Source organism: Lotus japonicus, chromosome 2 (genome assembly GCF_012489685.1).
Source record: "Lotus japonicus ecotype B-129 chromosome 2, LjGifu_v1.2".
Lineage (NCBI taxonomy): Eukaryota > Viridiplantae > Streptophyta > Magnoliopsida > Fabales > Fabaceae > Lotus > Lotus japonicus.
In genome coordinates, this window is record NC_080042.1 from 6462864 (window position 1) to 6474864 (window position 12001).

General features: G+C 42.6%; 1 protein-coding gene across 1 annotated transcript in view; it reads right to left on the reverse strand.

Moving 5' to 3' along the window:
- The window catches only part of LOC130735981 (probable metal-nicotianamine transporter YSL7), a 107251-nt gene that overhangs the window by 62549 nt on the left and 32701 nt on the right, over positions 1-12001 (reverse strand). The window lies entirely within an intron of this gene.

Here is a 12001-nt window from a genome sequence, read left to right on the forward strand (position 1 = left end):
TACGATGTCTATAGCAAACTCAATGTCGCGTACAGGCGGCAACCCAGGTACATCGCCAGGAAAAACATCCGGAAAGTCTCTCACCACTAGGATACTGCCAACTTCCGGGTTCCCTTTGCTCTCCAAGCTCAGCAAAACAGAATACTCCTGAGATCCCTCGTTCAAAGCGACGCTGATGTGATTGGCGGATAGATACTCGGAAATATCCGAATCAGGAAATACCACTCTCTTTCGGTTGCAGTCCAAAAGACAATGATAGCGGGACAACCAATCCATTCCTAGGATAACATCTAGGTTCTTAAGAGTTAGGCATACTAGGTTAGCATGGTAGATCCTATTGTTGTATGTTATCGGACAATACATGCATGATGAATTAGCAAGTAGAGTCTTGGCAGGAGTAGCAACTATCAGATCGAAGCTCAAAGCAGTAATAGTAAGTCTTAATCTGATCGCACAATCTCTAGAGATAAATGAATGCGTTGCACCGGAATCAAAAAGTGCGGATAGAAGGTTACCGTCAATCTCGCAGTCGCCTCTAATCAGTCCATCGACCCCCTCAGCATCTTCACCATCCATGGTGTAGACTCTCGCCTTTGCAGCAGGACGCTTTCCTTGAGCAGTGTTGACGGTTGGCTCCGCCTTTGGTGCCCTGCACTGAGCAGCAGTGTGCCCCAATTTGTTACAGTTGAAGCATTGGGGTCTCGTGTCGGGACAAGCACGAGCAAAGTGCCCCGGCTTCCCACACTTGAAGCAAGTCAGCTCCCTGCTTCATCAGTTCCACTTCCGTGGCTTTCTCCACCAATGATTGGAATCGCATGATTCCCAGTGGCCTCACTAAGTCCTCAATATCCGGCCTCAGTCCATTAACGAAGCGCTTGCACATGTAGCGCTCGTTCACGTGGTCATGAAAGAATTGGAAATGCTTCGCCAAGGATTCCAGCTTCGAAGCAAATTCCGGCACCGACATACCTCCCTGACGGAGGGTTAGAAATTGTGACTCCCGCTCATCCCGAGCACTTGTTGGAAAGTATTTCTCCAAGAATGCAGTTCGGAACGAGTTCCAGTTAATCTCTTCATGGTTGGCCTCCATGATTCCCCTGGTGCCCTTCCACCAGTACTCAGCATCTCCGAGCAGCAGATAGGTTGCCATGCCCACCTTGGCACCCTCAACTGTCTGCAGAACGCCGAAAATCTTCTCGATTTCCTGGATCCAGAGATCCGCTTTGTCTGGGTTAGTACCACCCGAGAACTTGGGTGGATCTTGCCTCCTGAAGTCATTGAGGCCTTTGTTTTGGTCGAGAGTTATCTCTCTCTGATGTTGATGCTGGCCACGTGCTTCCTCAGCAGCACGCCTCATAGCACTATCATTTGCCTGTGCGGTCACCGCTTGGGCCATAGTGGCCATCATCTCAGCTAGCTGGTTGGTATTCACCATGTTCTGCTAAGGGAAACAAACAGTTAGTACTCATCATAAGATAGCATCTAGCATAACTATACAATATGATTAAGCAATAACTTCAATCAATTCTAAGCGAAAAATCGCTTGCAGACAATCAATTTTCACTCTTTGCAGAGTCACACAACCTAGCACAGAAGACCTATTCCCCAACAACTCCCGAAAGACTCGACCTAGCACAGAAGACCTATTCCCCACAATGTAACACCCCGATTTCGGTGGCGTCACTTTAGTAACCAAAAGTAAACTTAATGCGGAAAAACGTGAATATTTTTTTTTTATAATAACTAAGACAAGACTGAATTAAATAAAACCCAAATGCGAAAAGCAATATAACTAATATACAATATATAAACAGCCCCCGCTGTAAGTAGCAACCTCGTCACGAGTGAACCTCCAGTGACGGGTAATAGAAGAGTAGCGCCCGTCGGCAATATGTACAAACCAACTGAAAAGGTAAGTGTCCGCAACACCATCCCTCAAAACTGAGAATAAGTTGACCCAATGGTCTGAAAATAAGACCTCCTAAGTCCAACCAACTCTCTGTGATTCCCATAAGGAAACCACACAAAAAGCTATAGGCGGGAAACTACCCTGTTCCCAAAGAAAACAAATGATGTTCAAAGCTAAGACTCTACTCCTACACTAATCCTAACTCGAGGAGCTCATACCAACACTCAAAACTATGTGCTAGCATGATCGTCGTCTGAATCAGAATCCAGAACAACTAAGTCTACCAACCCTATCCGTCCTCCCCTCGCAACCGCAGTGCGCTCCGATGCTGGACTCACGGGCTTAGGGCCCGAACCCTGATCATCAATGACCGCTACGCTGGGTGCACTAGACTCTGCCGAAGGCACTCCCACTGGCTCCTCCTCTGAGGGATCCTCCTCGTCTGAAGACAACGGTGGTGGTGGTGGTCCTCCAAGTCCTGGTCCACAGTGAACGCCCGGTGGCAAGTTGAAGCTGACAGAGCATCTCCTCAACACTCCTGACCTCAGGAGTCCTCCACTATCTACGTGGTCCTCCATGATACGCCCCGAATACGTCGCTCGATGGCTCGCGGGGTCAACCACCCACGACCCGGGGTCGTCCTGATCGATCATCTCGTACCTAATCCCCCCCGAAGGGTGGACCATTGTGAACCAGTCCGCAATGGACATCTGACAAAAGGCGTTGTCCGCCAAAACACACACAGAAGACACGAGGGTCAACTCTAAAGAACTATGTAGATAATAAACCCAATAGGTACAAATAATAGATAGCCACTTAGGCTTATAACTAGAGATATCATTCCTAGGGTTGCATGTTCCACAATAGCATAAACGGAATAATAGCAAATAGCATGTTCCAAATCGGATTAACAATTATCAGTCACACTCAACAACTAAATTTATATGCATGTTGCATGATATGCAAATGACGGTTAACCCAGTTAACCACATGCATTCCGGAAAGGGATGGACATCAAACGGATCAGCCCTAACACCAGCCACGGTGGAGCCATTTCGGCCCGCGTGCCTCTTACTCCAACAACCACACGTAGTCAGATCAGCAGTAAACCCGTAGGTCTGCCATTTCGGTCTTTTACAAGAGACGTCTACAAACGCTCTTACACGGCATTCCGGGTCTTATGACCATTTTGGAAACCGACGAGGTCCAGAGTACGTCCTGTGTTAATACCTCATTAATGTTGCATGTATGCAGGATGATTAGTCAAACAACGTCTCCGAATCTCACTCGACACGTCGCCACGTGTTCTAGGTAAATTAAAGTCTCTAAAAGCTTACCCTAAGGTAACGGTCGATTCTGCGACCAAAAGACACGCTTCACCACAACACATAGCTGCTCCAACAGCACAAGAGTATCACATACTCGGGAACTATCAATTCCCCGGACTTATCCTCAGGATAGCCCAACAACATAGCTGCTCCAACAGCACAACAACAATAGCTGCTCCAACAGCACAACAACAAACGCTGCTCCAACAGCACCACAACATCTACATACTCGAAGCCTCTCAACTTTCTCAATACTGGGATCCGACGACACTTCTCGTTTTCCAAAACTAAGATTTGACTTCCACGCCTTCCTTTCGAGGTTGTTATCATTACTTAAAGATTTAGAGGTTATTTAAGGTCTTATGAGTTTTCTTTATAAAATAGATTCCATTTTGTCTTATCGCAAGTCTTATACATTTTCAGGATCTCCCAATCCCAAGTCGCTTCCAGAGAATGTCTCGATCCACTAAACAATATTTAGGCCCGAACCTCGTTCGTCCTATCAAACTTTCTCAAAACTCTCAAAATAAAATCGGCATGACCTGCCCGCTATTCTCACCATTCAGAATCTCAGATTCCAGTGCAAAGCATATTTAAATCATCACAATCAACAACATGTCATATATCAATAAATCTCATTATAAACACTTAGCATTTAGCATATAAAGCATGCACCACACATCCTAGATTACCCACATAGCACATAGCATGTAAGTCAATCTCAAAAACATTCAGTAGATGAATCATCTACATTGTCAGCCGAAGCCTCAGAAAACGTTTTTCCAATCAAACACAAACAAGTGCATAAACAGTAAACAATGTCTAAAGCATCGACCCTAAGCATTAACTAGAGATTCAGTGAGTAGCCCTCACCTGTAGGTTCTCCAGAATGATCGTCAAACGCTTCCTCACACTCAAAGTGTTGTTCCTCAGGAAACTCTTCAAAAGCACCTTTAGAACAAAACCACAGAAATCAATCAAAATCTATCGGAAACTAAGCTATCAATACTTACTAAGGTTACACGAAGTAATCTATTCTCTAAGGTACGGTAATCTAGCGCGAAAGACAAGTTTTCGGAGAAGGAAATTTCCTCCTCCCCCTTTAATAGGTTCGGCCACTTTAGGTAATTAGGAGACTCGATTTTTCTTCGATCAAACTTGGTTCCTATGCTATCATTAGCCGTAACTAAGGGTATTCTGAACTCGGAAAAATTATCGGATCAAAAACTGTCGCAGGGGTATTTTGGTCATGATTTTTAACTTAGAAATTTCAAAACTGAAATCCCAAAAACCAAATTTTGCAGGGACGTTACTAACGACGTTTATGACAACTAATCCTACTAGCACTAAGCTAAGGCGATAGTTTTCAGCCTAAAGGTTGAAGCTTTACTTCAAAAACTCCAAAAATGGGTATTTTAGGCTAAAATTGATTCCGGCGGAATTCCGGCGACATAACGGAAAATCTAACCCGGCAGAAGTGATCTTGGGCACATAAGGAAGAGGTTTAGAATCAGAAATGATATATTCAGGATAGTTTTGCAAAAACCCATAAACTATCAGCTCAGAAAAGTCTACAGAAAAGCTATGGAAAAAGCGATCGGAGGTAAGGATTAGCGACTATACCTCGATGCCTTGAAGCAGCAACTGATTGATCGACGATCAAGCAAGCGATGAAGAAAATCTTCTCCTCCTTCTTCTTCTTTGTGGCCGCGGGTTTGGGTGGGGAAATGGGTAGTTTTTTTTTTTATTTTTCTTCCTTTCTTGGCTATATATAGAGGTTGGCAAAACGCGGGAAAATGAAAGTTTCGCGAATCTGATTTTTCCGGCGTCATTCTCCGTGAATTCTAAGATATGTTTTGGCGAAAGAATTCCAAAACTAAAATGAGGTCTCCTTGTATTTTTGGCAACTAATGCATAGTCGGTGTAAAACTATTTTACCCGATAAGTTGCTTTTTGCATCAAATGTCGGAATGGAAAACTTCCTTCTGAAGAAAGATTGAAATCATCAAGAGAAATGGGTGTACGCGTGTAGAATCTTCATTTGAAGCTCTGAATAGAAAAAGTCTTCATATTCGGGTGATTCTAGGGTTTTGAAATACCAGGGATTCGGTTTCGGCAAACTTCCGATGATTGGAATCGGACGTTCGTAGATCTTAGAGTTTCGCCTCGAAACGATTGTGATATATGGAAAAAGAGAAGTTCTAACATTTCTCTGAAGATTTTTGGAATTAACATCCGTCGTGCCTAAAAGTGAAAACTAGCTATATACTAGGGTTTCTGACCTAGGTTAAGCGTATAACGATCGTGCTATAACTTTTATCGATCATAATGCAATCCTTGAACTTTTCCTGAACTTTCTCCTTCATAAATATATTTCATTTAACGAACTTTTGTTCAGGTTTCCCTTCACATTACATCAACCCTAATCGTGAATAAGAAAGTTTATTCACTTAGCATAAGCTGAAAAACTTGGGCCTTACAGCCTTCATCAGAAGAAGGAAGAAATCACCTTCACAGGTGGACTGGATTAGCTTGAGCTTTTATCTCAAGTGAACCAGGGTAAAATACTTGCGTGCTTTACTTCTTATCCTTCAGCACTTAGTTCTTATTCTTGAGTTTTCAAAAAGATACAAAAGTATACCCTTTATTCAAAAACTCTATTCAAACCCCCCCCCCCCTTTCTAGTGTTTTTCGCACCTTCAATTGGCATCAGAGCTCCGGTTCTGATTTAAACACCTAACAATGTTCAGTGATCCAGAACCTTGTGTGAAAAACAAACGATGGCCCAAGCCAATACTTCCGCTGACAACAACAACAACAATCAACTCAGAGCACCAATCTTTGATGGTGAAAAGTTTGAGTACTGGAAAGATAGAATAGAATGTTATTTCCTTGGCACTGACCCAGATCTCTGGGATATGGTCATTGAAGGCTATACTGATCCAGTAGATGCTTCAGGAGTGAAGATCCCTCGTTCTGAAATGACTGACGCTCAGAAGAAGCGTTTCAAGGATCATCACAAGGCGAAGTCTATGCTATTCAGCTCAATATCATATATTGAGTATGAGAAGATCTCTAACAAAGAAACAGCAAAATCCATCTTTGACTCCTTGGTCATGACGCATGAAGGAAATGAAGAGGTCAAGGAAACCAAGGCTCTTGCTCTCATACAACAATATGAGCAGTTTAAGATGGAATCTGGTGAAACCATTGAGGAGATGTACTCAAGGTTTCAAACTCTCATTGCTGGAATCAGAGTGCTAAACAAGGGCTACTCTACTGGTGATCATTTCAAGAAGATCATCAGAAGTTTGCCTAAGGAGTGGAGAGCTTTTGTCACTGCACTGAAACTCTCCAGGAATCTGAACTCGTTGAAGTTAGAAGAACTCGTGAGTCATCTCAGAAGCCATGAGATTGAACTCAAAGAGGACAAGCCCCAAAAGAAAGACAAATCTATTGCTCTTAAGTCAAAGTCTGACAAAGAAAAGCCTATCAGGCAGAAGAGGAAGATTCCTCCGAAGAGCTATCAGATGCGTCTGGTGATGAAGAGCTATCTCTTTTCACAAAGAGATTAAGCAAACTCTGGAAGAACAGACATAGCAAAGGCAAAGGACCAAAGAAGAGTTCAGGAAGATATGAATCTGCATCTGGCCAGAAGAAATCATCTGGAAAGGAAGTCACTTGCTTCGAGTGCAAGGAATCTGGGCACTACAAGAGTGACTGTCCCAAGCTAAAGAAGGACAAGAAACCAAGAAAAGTCTTCAAGAAGAAAGCTCTCATAACCTTTGATGCAACTGATTCTGATGAAGCTGAGTCAGAAGAAGATGAAGCTGTGGAGGCTCTGATGGCTACCACTAGCAGATGTGTTGAAGCTTCAGAAGATGACTCAGACTTTGAGAATGACGATGAGGTATTCTCTAATTTTTCTCCATCTGAGCTAAGAACTGCTTTATCTGAAATAATGAAGAAACATGATGTCCTAGTAAGTAAATATAAAGAGCTTAAGAGAAAGTATACTGTTAACTCTGTTCTTCGTGCTAAAAATGTCATGCTAGAAGTTCAACTTGCATCATCTGATGTTAAGCATGAGACATTATATGAAAAAGCGTTTCAGAGATTCCTAGCCAAGGGCATAGACAGAAGTCTTATGGCTTCAATGATCTATGGCATAAGCAGGAATGGGAATAGTGGCCTTGGCTACTCTCAATCAATGAGAGATGAGTCATCTGAGCCCAAACGCGAACCATTGCATAAGCATTTCGTTCCCGCTGGCACTGTCATTCCAGAAAAGGTTACACCAAAGGTGGTGAAACCAAAGGGAAAGCTTAAACTTGACATGTCTAAATACTATAATCAAGTTCCTTTGCATTATCCTTGTAAGACCCGGATTTTCGGAACAAGTTAATTTCCGACTCACGCGTGGAATCAGTGTAAGCGTGACAGGAGTTTGATATTTGAGAAAGATTAATGAAGAAGAAAGTTCAGGAATTGCTCAAGGAATGTGGCGTTGTTTCTTTCGGAGCTAGTGCGAGTCGTCTGCACACCTGCCTTATGGCGAGCATGTCCAGAATAGGCTATTTCGCTTTTAAAGCAATGTTTAGGCGATATTTCGAATTCTTGGAAAATTTAAAGATTCTCTTTATTTTTCCTTCGACCAGTGTTTCATTTCGGAACTCTGGACTGTACGCACGATAGTCTTTACTTTTTGGAAGTTCGCCGACGCTAATTTCTTTGCTTCGAAACCCTATTTTCGAGCAATGGATGAAGACTTTTTCTATTCGGGACTTCTAACGAAGTTTCCGTCCGCGTTGCTAGATTTGTTTCGACGTTTCCAATCTTTCTTCAGTAGGAAGTTTTGTCGTTTGAGCATCACAGCAAAAAGTAGTTTTTCGGGACAGACTAACTTACACCGCTTTTGGCGTTTTGGATATCGTTTTTCCCAAATCTTAGATATTTGTTTTGAGTTCTGGAATTCTGACGCTAGAATCTCTCTTAGAATTCCTCGGTGATCGTGCTGCAAAAATCGGAATCGCGAAATTTTCATTTTCTCGCGATTTCACCCGCCTATAAATAGCGCGAAAAAGCAAAAATCCTCTCATTTGCAACCTTTGAGGCCGCGAGTTCTAAGGGGAGAAGAGGAGGAGAGATTTTCGCGAAACCTTGACCAATCTTCGTGCAGTTCGTCCCTACTTCTAGGTATCGAGGTAACTAGCATGAATCCTACCTCTGATTACTGTTTCTGTTGCGTTTCTGAAGTCGTTTCTGTGCTCACAGTTTTGAGCATTTTCTAAAATGGTCCGATTTCTTCGATTTCTTGGTTGGGTTATGTTCCTTACGTTCCCATGAGCCTAAAACCTCTGTCAGTAATCGCCGATTGCGATTCAGTTGTCCAGGATCTGAAAAACTGTTTCAAAACCTTTTTGTCTCACATTTCGAAACTTTATTGTCGAAAAGTCATAATCTGACTTCGTGCCTTTAGGATTTGTTGTCACGGATGTCGTTAGGATCATTGCTGTCAAATTTGTTTTCCGAACTGATAACTTTGAGGTTTTGAGCTTTTATTTTGGACCAAAATGCCCCTGGATAGCCGTATTTCGACCCGATTGTCCGAAAATTGTTCCGACAGTTTCTTTGCCTTAGTTTTACCCCAAAACTACCTTGTGAATTGATTTGGTCGAAGAAAAAGAGCCGAAGCCCTTTTTCCTTTGTGACCGTGACCTTGTAGTGTTGGGGAGGGAGTTTTCGTTTTCGAAAACTTGTCTTTTCGTACCCGATTGTCGTATTCTGAAGCTTTAATGCTTTGTCTATCGTTTATGTGTTGTTTTGTGATCGAACTAATCGATATTGTTTGGATTCTGCTTTGTTTTCTCCGAGGTTCAGTTGAAGGAACTTTGGAAGGTTCAGAGCACTTGAGTGAAGGAGCTTGTGATTTCGAAGCTGGATCAGCTCGAGGTTAGGGCAACTTGCTATATTTAGCTATGATTGCATGATAGGCGTCGATAAATTCGACTTATGCTTTATCTGATGTTGTTTATGATGATGATTTATTGTTATGATTGTTTTCATAACTTATGATATTGATGATGTGTTGAATTGAGCGTTTTGACGCAACTTCGGAGTGGAGGTTCATTGATCTGGTGATCTTTGACATTTCGGGTTGGATGAACAACCCTAGGCAAGTCCAAATGTGGGGTTTGAGACTTAGCCATTTGTTGGGATTCGTTGGAATTCCTAGACTTTCCCCGGGAAATGTATTTTGGGTGGTTGATTTTTGGAAACTTAGAGTGATAGAGCTTTCGAAAAATAAAGACTTGGGAAACTTAGACTTTGAGAAATAAACTCATAATTTGACTAATTTGAATTGAAATCATTTTTATTAACGTTTAAGCATAGGAGAACTGAAGGGGAAAAATATTTACGAAAGGCGGGGAAAAGTCGACTTATGTTATGGGTTTGGAGAGTTTGGAATTGGGGAAAGCCATCAAGGTGGGCTATGGTGATGATTGAAGGTCACCGAGTACTCTAGTACTCCTGGTAGTGTTGTTCGAGTCGTGTTGTATTGACCGGCACAGACTCTGGGTTTTGTTTGGGCTGTGTTGTATTGACCGACACTAGACCCTCGTGTATTCTTGTTGGTGGAGTTGTGTTGTATTGACCGACACTAACTCTTGGGTTGTTGTGAGTTTGGGTCTGAGCAGTTTTTGACCATCGAGATTTGATGAGTCAGATGACTCAAGAAGTCATCAAGGGTGATCGCACTCCTTTCATAATTAATTGTCTTTTGTCGCCGAGTCGACATATACCTTCGGGTACAGTATATACCTTCGGGTACAGTATATCTATATACCTTCGGGTACAGTATATACCTTCGGGTACAATATATCTATATACCTTCGGGTACAGTATATACCTTCGGGTACAGTATATACCTTCGGGTACAGTATATCTATATACCTTCGGGTACAGTATATACCTTCGGGTACAGTATATCTATATACCTTCGGGTACAGTATATACCTTCGGGTACAGCATGCCTTCGGGTAACTCGGGCATTCGATGGGGGATATGATCGACCGTGTGGTTAGGATCGACCTGTTGAGGTCAGGTATAGCGGAGGGAAAAGTCGACCCGCAGGGTTAGGACTGACCCGACTATGTCAAGGTTGTAAGTGACACCCGAGGGTTATGGTCGGCACAATGCTAGTGCTAGGACCGACTCGATCGTGCCCAGCCTATTTCTTCCGGAACCTTCTTAATTGACGTTGCATTGACATATCATGCATTCTAACTATATCTGTTGAGATATTGATGATTTGATGTTGATAAACATCGTTATGTGTTTTGATGATTGAATTGTATTAGGGAGTTGATACAATACATAACTTATATGTATATATACAACATATATATATACCCCCTTTATCGCATGTTGATTGTATATCTATTGTATTCTGTAAGTTGACCCTAGCGCCTTGGCTTTGTTTGTATGTTTGTGTTTGGGCGGTCGGCCTGCTGCCAGGCGTCTGTCAGCCGGTTCGTGATGATTCGTTGTGCGGGAAAGACCCGGAGCGAAATGTCTATTACTGAAGCTTTCGACGAGGACCCGGACTTCATGGCTGATCGAGGGAGAGTCGATGATAGTAGTGTGGGATATGGGTGGTTAGAGTCTTTTGAGTTGGTTGTCACTGTCATAGCTCTAATTCGTCTTACTTTTGGGACCGGGTAGGTTCCCGATATATGGCTTTTTGTGTGGTTCTCTTGCTGAGGATCACAGAGAGTCTGTCGGACTATAGGGGTCTTGGGTTGAGGCCATTTTGAGGCCGACTTTCTCTTGGATAGTGGCATATTTGATGCTTTTGCGTACAGTTCTGGTTTGTATATATTCGCCTACGGGCATGCTACCTTGGAGTCACTGCGTGTGCGCGTGACGGGATAGTGCAGCAGAGGTTGTACCTTTGTATATGTTGTTTATCGGTTAGTTTAGTTGTTGGGCTTTGTCTTTATTTCTTTATTGCTTTTATTAAAAGGAAACAATCAAAAAAAAAATTACCTGTTTTCCGCGTAAAGTTTATTTTTAGTTATTAAAGTGACACCTGGAAATCGGGGTGTTACAATCCTCCTGTTGCACCCAAAGTTCCAAGAACTTCTGGGAAAACTAACAAGAAAGGACCCAAGATATGGGTACCTAAAGCAAAAATTATTCCTGTTACAGATATCTTATGCAGCTCAGTTAAGACACCTGTCATGGTACCTGGACAGTGGATGCTCACGACACATGACGGGCACAAGGTCTATATTCCAAGAACTGACACCGCTTAAGTCAGGAGGAGATGTTGGCTTTGGAGGAAACCAGAAGGGAAAAATCATTGGAAAAGGTTCCATAGGAGATGGAAAAATTCCAGTTATCAATGATGTACTTCTGGTGGAAGGATTATTTCATAACTTGCTCTCCATAAGCCAAATTGCTGACAAAGGATACGATGTAATCTTCAATCAAACCGGCTGCAAAGCTGTCAGTCAAACAGATGGATCCGTTCTGTTTTCTGGGAAAAGGAAAAATGATATTTACAAAATCAAATCTTCTGAACTGCTATCTCAGAAGGTTAAGTGTCTCATGTCAGTTAATGATGAGCAATGGATCTGGCACAGACGCCTAGGGCATGCCAGCCTCAGGAAAATTTCTCAACTTAGCAAGCTAAATCTCGTCAGAGGATTGCCTCGTCTGAAGTATTCATCAGAGGCTCTATGTGAAGCTTGTCAGAAGG